Genomic DNA, 8,648 nt, shown 5'->3' with positions numbered 1-8,648 from the left:
CGTGTAGCAGCCTACGTTCCTGCTGCATCCTGCAGCCTATCTGGCAGCCTCGAGTCAGGGGGAGGGGGAGAGGGGATACACCGCTCAACAGTAATTTGAAAGTGATTGCAGTACCAGTTTTGGCCACAGTCCTACATACAGCTCCTTTAAATAGGCCTGCTTAAATAATTTTCAAACATGTGTTTTTTTACACTTATAAAGTGTTTTGCATTTTAATCTGGACTAAACCATACCAGCTCAGAACAGTATTTATTCTCTATTATTATAATTTGTATTACAGTTTTTCTCAGTCGCTTTGGTACATTTCTCAGATCAGAATTGAAATTGTCAAAACTACCTGTTCAATTCTCACATCATTGTGTCACTTGTGCACATCAAAAAAGCAGTTTCTCATTTCTTTGAGCAAGTTGCAAATGCTTGTGTACATCCATGCAAATGATTATGTACAATTTTCTGCTGTTTCCTACATTATCAGTTGCTTATGTCATGTTGATCAAAATGTATTATATTGGGTCTCTGTTGAATAGTCTCACCCCCCACAACATTTAGGCATTAGTTCATAGCATAAGTCTGTACATGCAAAATGGTTGAACAAGTTGTCATAATATGTCAAGCATATTTCTATACATTTCCGTTAGACGCTCACATTTCTACTTTTGTTTTTCTGTTTTTTTTCTCTTTGTGCTATGCAGTGCTGTCTTTTTCTCTCTATATCGCAATGACATGGTCTGTCAACAAATTACAGTACAAACAGTAAAAGCGTAAATGTGAATCTTGTCCAGTCTCTTACAATCAAATTCCAACATACACTAAGGTATAACCAACAATTTACAATAATTGTCATCAAAACTTTAGCCATAGTTTACATCAGAACATCCGTCCAGAGTACAGTTATATTGACAACATGACTAAGCAATTTGACTGTCTTATCCGTACACAATGACACAAGGTCATTCTGATGGCACTGACATGTTCATTGACACAGATATTTACTTTTGAGAGACGAACTAAGGATTTTGAGCAAGAGACTGGCTTTTGCAGGTAATCCATGGTGTTTTGCTATTTGTACGAATTGTTTTGAGAAATGCACTTACTGTTTTGCAAATGTCGAGGATGATTCGAGAAATGTACCAAAGCGACTGAGAAAAACTGTAATATAGCCGACTATTCTCTATTGTCATGTAAAAATCCATTGTCAGGTGTTTTTTCTTTGTTAAAGCATTAATTCACTAAATGTTGATACATTTATCTAAAAGCAATCGTTAAAATCGTCAAGAAGTGTGCATAAGTAAAGATATCTTCATATCTTGAAAGATAAATATATTAAGTAGACAATTTGGTCAAACTTTACAGTAAGGTGTGAGTGTATGATGTGTACGTTGGAGTGGGCTGGGGGTGGTTAGGTGAAGTTTCTTTCTTCTGCTGAACACAAAATATGTTTTTTTTTTAAGAATCTTGATAACCAAACAGTTAATGGACTTTATTGAGTTGCATAGTATTTTTTCCATATGTAAGTCAATGGGGCCAATCAACTTTTTGGCTATCCATATTCTTCAAAATATCTACTTTTGTGTTCAGCACAAGAAAGAAATTCAGATGTGAGTAAATGATGACAGAATTTCATTTTTTGGGGTAAACTAATGTTGGTTAATTAAAAATTGTTCATGTTTGTTCACAGTGTATTAACCATAGTGTTAACAGATTTTAAATATTTAATTTGTATCAGGAATTAACATTAACTAAGATTAATACATGCAGTAAGTATTGTTTAACGCTAGTTCAACTGAGTTAACTATTGTATGAAGTGTTATGTAACTTCACAAACCAGGATATAAATATTCACTCTTAAAAATAAAGGCTCCAAAAGGTAGTTTGCATAGGGATGCCAAGAACAATTTTGAACCTTAAAGTCAACAATTCTTAAACTAACCTTTTTTTCTTATAGTGTGAAGAACATTTTAATATTTTTTCCACTTTACAAAACCTTTAGTGCAATGGAAAGATTGCATGTTGTAAGACACATTGTGCAGCTTATGTAAGTGGTTATGGTCCTCAAAACCAGGATTGTGATTGGCTACCTGAAATATAGAACGTGTATGAGAATTTATCCCTCACACACAAATAGTGCCAAGAACTCTTAAAGCTCTTAAATCTGCAGCATCCAGGGGGTCTTTCGTTGAGCTGGGAGTCCATGTGTGGGCAAGTAACCAGCGTCAATGTTTACCCAGCTGTATGAGACATGCAAAGAGTGTTTGGCAGACCCCGAAACTCAGGATCTCTGCCCATTTACTCTCAAATATTTGGAAATAATAATAATAACTCTTTCGTGCTAAATGTTCGGTGACCCCACCTCGAATAATAATAAGAATAATAATAATAGAGCTGCCACCATTATTATAACACATCACACCAAACCTCCAAATTGAAAATAGTAATAGTTTATATATAAACTATATATTATTTATTTAGTTTTTATATATAGGCCATGTTTTATGTTGTTGCAGTATGTTATCTTAAAGCTGACTGTTCAACACTTTGGTCTACATGTAGTTTAAAGTGCTGAATGAATGATGTAAAATAATAACAATAATGATAATAATAATAAAAATACAAGTTGCTTCTGATTTATATCTAATTTATTCCAGCTAAGTATTCCTGGTTTATATAGGGAAGTTTTCCTCATATACATAAATATTGCCAAAAGTTTGGGACGCCTGCCTTTACATGTACACAAACTTTAATGACATCCCATTCTTATATGTATTATTATTATTCTAACATTTACATTCAATCATTTAGTAGACACTTTTAGCGACTTACAAATGAGGAGAACAATAGAAGCAACAATAGAAGTAAGTGCTGTGACTCCCAGTCTAGCACAGTACACATAACAAGTTATATATATATATATGAAAAAAATAGAAATAGAAAGTGTTAGTAAGGGATGTTAGAGGCTCTTCTCTCTTCATGCAGTAGATGGCAGCATTGTCACGCAAACCTCTATTATTCCTCCAGTGGGCGCTGTTTTGCCGGATTGTTATTCTAAAAAAGTGTAATCGCTTAAATATGTTATTGCATTTACATTCAAATTTAAATCTGCCATAGAAATCTCCATTCATTACTTTATCATCTAATAATATTTCAGTATTCACACATGGCTGTGATTTGTCCGTCCTACAATCGTTGTGTAAGGTAACAAGTACCACGTGACCACCGTCTCATTTGATAACGATTTTTTAAGAGAATTTCCTCTGGTCACAAAGTAATCAATATTTACCCAGCTGTACAAAAGCGTGTATTATTCTAAACCCATTTATTCTCACATATTTAGTTATAATTATAACTCTATCGTGCTAAATCTTCAGTTATTTCACGTGTCCTCGAATACAATGATAATAATAGAGGTCGCACCAAAACATCACACCAAATCTTCAAAATACAAATAGTAATACATTTTATATCATTTATATATGTTATATATAAATATTTATACATTTTAGCCTATATAATTTTTTTAAAATAAATGATATAATGTATTACTTTTTTATTTTATCAGCACTTTGAACTAGGCCTACATGTAGCCTATTGGAAAGTGCTGAATGAATGAATAAATAAATGTAAAATAATAACAATAATAAAAGTATTTTCTGGTTTATATCTCATTTATTCCATCTTTTTATTTCTGGTTTATATATTCTTCTGGTTATAGGCTAGTTATTGCTCTCTGATATTTATTCACAGAAGTAAACAAACAAACAAAGCATTGCAATTAATTTCTTATTTCTAAGCCAAATTTATTTGTATGAGTTCAAAAAAAAAAAAATTGAATATAATTTTACTTTGGCTTGAGTGAATGTTGGGTGCTGCACTAACCATGAAATATTTGTATTATTTTTATTGTATTTGTATTTATTTTTACATGAAATAGCTTCAATCATACAGACCAAACAATTTGTAGGGGGGTATATGGCATATGGCAACGCTGTACCACAATGGAAAATGGTCAAACAAGTAGTTTTTCTATAAAATTATGATTTTGTTTTCTATTTAAATGCCAGGGGCGAACAGTAGTGAAGTATTTTTACTTTCCAAGTAATTTTATTTTTCAAGTATATGCACTTTATCAGTGTTCTTCTTTGGAAAACTTTTACTTCTCAACATTCCAAAACATAATATTTCTGCACTACGTTTCATATTGAATATCATGTAATACTTGATTACATTAAAAATGTAGTAATTTCTTACTTTTACTCGAGTAAAAGTAATTCAATGTTTTACTTACAAGTAAGAAAGTACTACATTTTTAATGTAATTAAGTATTAAAGGGAAAAAACCTTTAATTTACGAAATGGAGTGCAGTAAAAAGTACTATGGTATAAAAAGTATTATGCTTTGGAATGTTGTAAAGTGAAAGTTTTCTAAAGAAAAACACTGATAGAGTAGGCTGCATACTGTAAAAAAAAAAAAAGTTGAGAAAACTTAAAAGTTTAAGGCAACCAGCTACAGAACATTTTGAGTTTTCTCAACTTAGGGTCAGTTAGTTGTATAGACTTTTTTTCATGTTAAATAGTTGAATAAACTTTAAAAGCTTAATTTGTCATACAAAACATAAGTTGGATTTTTTACAGTGTACTTGAAATATGTACTTGAGTAGAAGGTAAGAATACTTCACTATACTTTCCGCCTCGGTTAAATGCAAGCACATTTCTTTTAGAAATTGTATATAATTGGGACTCATGGAAACCAAAAATAAGTAGATCCCTATCTTTTAATCCCTATCGTTCCCTATAATTTGGCTAACTCATCCTCACTCTCATCACATGGAAGAGCTAACTCTGCTCTCTTCCTATTGCCCTTTCCGTAAAATATTGCTTTATTTGTTTTCTGAAAAGAAGAAATAATTGTGTTACTTATACATAAACACAACTTTACTACAATAAACACTTTAAATAACTGCAAATATATTGTTGATGCTACTATGTATAAATAATCCCAATGGGGAAACACATGACTGCAATTCCAATGTGGTACAGCGTTGCCATATGGCAACATTGATATTTTCTCAATTTACAGTAAAACTATATTAGAAAAAGTTGATTTGTGATTAAAAATATCTAATTTACTTATCAAAGATGCTGCAAAAAAACAACAACCTTGAGACGAGATGTTTAGAAATTAGGTTAATCGAGCAATTTCTGGAGCACTTCAACAGGCGTCTTCCGTGTGGGGGTGACCATTCAAATGTCATTTGACTTAAAAACAGCACATCATTGCCTACCTTAAGGCCTGCCCTTTTAATTCCCATAGTGCAATTTATTGGGGTTTTTTTTGAATAATAAGGAAATGAGTAGAAATTAATTGTTAGCATACACTGTAAAAAATCCAACTCACAAAAATGTAGGCTACTAATTATGTTTGAGTTAACTGGACAATTAAATGCAAAAAAGTTGGCTTAACCAGTGAAAAGAAGTTGGTTCAACAATTGTTGGACCAACCTAGTATTAATTGTAAATTTGATTTGTAATTGCAAGTTAACATACAAGTTGCAACAAGTTAACAATGCATTCTGGGTGCATCATGCAAAACTCATCCATGGTTCCCAGCATGCATTGCGGCATGAAGCATGTCACCATTGTTGAGATTCATAGGCTGATTATGTCTGTGGGAGTAAATCTTACAGGAGGCCAAAGTGCAACAATTGGTTTTAAACCTTATTCAGCTTTTCCGATTAAAACCGTGCTGGATCTTTACTAGAATCACAATTAAACAAATTTAATAGTATATTGCTCATATTAAACTCATAAAAATCAGTGAAATCAAAGTCATAAAATCAGTGAAATAAACCACTACACAATTATATTCTTATTCAGATGTTAGAGAAACACTAACATTAAAAAGTCGTCAAACTGCCCAACTAAAGAAAACACTGATCACCATTATGGTGACATAAAAAATAAACAATTTTCAACACAAAAAGATAAAAACTCAATCAGCTGAACAAAAGATCTTAAATGTGACCTTACTCAGTTAATTGAGTTGAGTGAACTACTTTGTGTAAAAGTTGAGTAAACTCAAAAAGCTGTGCAGCAAGTTGCCTTACAATTTTAAGTTATGTCAACTTTTCTTTTTTTACAGTGTATGGCAACGCTGTACCATAAAGGGCACACTTAACATGAAGCATAATTGCTATTATGAAATATGTTTCTTTTGATTGGTGTTTAATCTGTTGGTCAGTCCTGTGATCTATATGTCCCATGTCCTCAACAGACTATCACTTTCCATCCTGTTAGTCCTTCCCTAAACGTCAGCTGACATCATCCTCGAGGAAGTGACATCATTTTTGTTGGGAAAACAACACCATAGTGCTAGTAGAACACACTGACTGGGAATTACCCATGATACAGTATTGCTCCAACAGGGGAAGGTGAAATACATATCCTTCACATTTTTCTGCACCATCATATTTTCGTCGTTTTCTTGTTGTTTTCTTATATTTGTAGGTTTGGTGTGAGGTATTTTAATGTAGTTTGTGTTATGTTTGATGTTGCATGAAGACAAAACATTTTTTTTTTCAATATTCTTTATGTTAAAGCTCATTGTTCAGCACTGCTGAATGAATAAATACATGTAAAAGAATAATAATAGCCTAATGACAATAAAAAGTTATCTGATTTATATCAAAATATTTTTATTTTTTTGGGTTTATGCAACAAATGTGGCCTGTATTATTAATTGCAAGCAAATGGACTGACTTTTCATCTGAGAGCTTTATAAAACTCTGTTTAGCGTTGAGTGAGTAAGCTCGAGCTTTTTGTGACAATGTGTATAAAATGTGTATCAGTATTTGTTACTATAAAGGGTTATACTTTATTTTAAGGTGACTGTGTTACTGTGTAATTATATATTTAAGTAATGAGTATTATATAAATAATATTATACATATAATATTAACAACATGTACTTACTATAGGGTTAGGGTTGGATTAGGCTTTGGTTGAAGGTTTTTGCGTGTATTATACACAATTTATTGATATTATAAGTATGTAACAAGGACACTGTAAAATAAAGTGTTTCCCAATAAAGTATAAAAACAGTGTAATGAACAAGCCTTGTAAGGCCTGAGCAATGAACTTTAACTCTGTTTCCATCATGTTCTTTCTTTGTTCTCTCAATAGTTAATAGTTTACGCATCTGAGCTTGACTAGAGCATTTCTGATGCCATTTAATAGGCTAGAAATGTTGTTACTTTATTTTATACTTTATTCAACATAGCCTGTACTACTGTAATAATATGAATACTTTATTTTATTGATTTTTACAACAAAAGCAAATTTATTTTAACCCACATACACTGTAAAAAAAAAAAGTTGCGCCCTTAAAATTTTACAAGTACAATCAACTTGGATGTTTAAGTTATTTCAACTTAAATCACATTAAACCGAATTAAAAAAAATATATAACTTGAAAAAAAGTTGAAAATTAAACTTTTTTTTGAAAATAGGCTCATTTTACAAGTCCCCTAGAGTTAAATAGTTGAGTTTTACCGTTTTTGAATCCATTCAGCCGATCTTTGTATCTGGCGGTAGCACTTTTAGCATGCTTTCAATATTTTTCCTATTTAAAACTTGACTCTTCTACAGTTACATCGTGTGCTAAGACCAACTGAAAATGAAAAGTTGCGATTTTCTACACCTATATGGCTAGGAACTACTTTCTCATTCCTGCGTAATAGTCGCGGATCTTCGCGGCCGTACCATGGCTGCAGCGGCGCAATGATTTGTTGGTATTCTGTGAAGCATGGTGGTAGTTTACACCTTCGACTTACTATCACAGCCCTTTACAACACACAGAGCCATGGCTAATCACACAGGTAAATCCACAACACAATTTGTCGGCTGCAAGCCTGTAACTCTCTCTGCAACTACACAAACTTTGATCACATTGAAAGTTACCTAGCTGGGGGCTACTTTCAGGCGCTGTAATATCATTGCGCTGCTGCAGCCATGGTACGCCCGCGAAGATCCGCGACTATTACGCAGGAATGAGAAAGTAGTTCCTAGCCATATAGGTGTAGAAAATCGCAACTTTTCATTTTCAGTTGGTCTTAGCACACGATGTGAAGAGTCACGTTTTAAATAGGAAAAATATTGAAAGTGTCTTTGGTCAGTTTTTGAATGAGATGCTAATGGACTGATCAGAATCAATGATGTATGCTAAGCTATGCTAAAAGTGCTACCGCCAGATACAAAGATCGGCTGAATGGATTAAAAAACGGTAAAACTCAACTATTTAACTCTAGGGGACTTGTAAAATGAGCCTATTTTCAAAAAAAGTGGAGAGTTCCTTTAGCTAATTTTTATGAGTTAAAGCAATGTAGAAACATATGTTGTCATAACTCACTGATCATATTTTTTTTTACAGTGTAGTTTTAAGGTATCAATTGTAATCGGAGAATGTTTTAGTCTTCATACGTATGGATTTGTCTTTTGAATAGGTTTCTATATAACTCTTCAGTTCTTTTGTGCTGATCTCATGTGGTGCATGCCGTATTTTCTGAAATGGCATTCCCATTTCATTGTCACTCTACCCGCTTTATTCTATTTCTAGGAATTATTTTGCACACGCCTGGCCCTTTAAATCCCGCCCAC

Source organism: Gobio gobio (assembly GCF_949357685.1).
Source record: "Gobio gobio genome assembly, chromosome: 18".
In the NCBI taxonomy this organism is placed as follows: domain Eukaryota; kingdom Metazoa; phylum Chordata; class Actinopteri; order Cypriniformes; family Gobionidae; genus Gobio; species Gobio gobio.
This window is presented reverse-complemented; position numbering follows the sequence as displayed.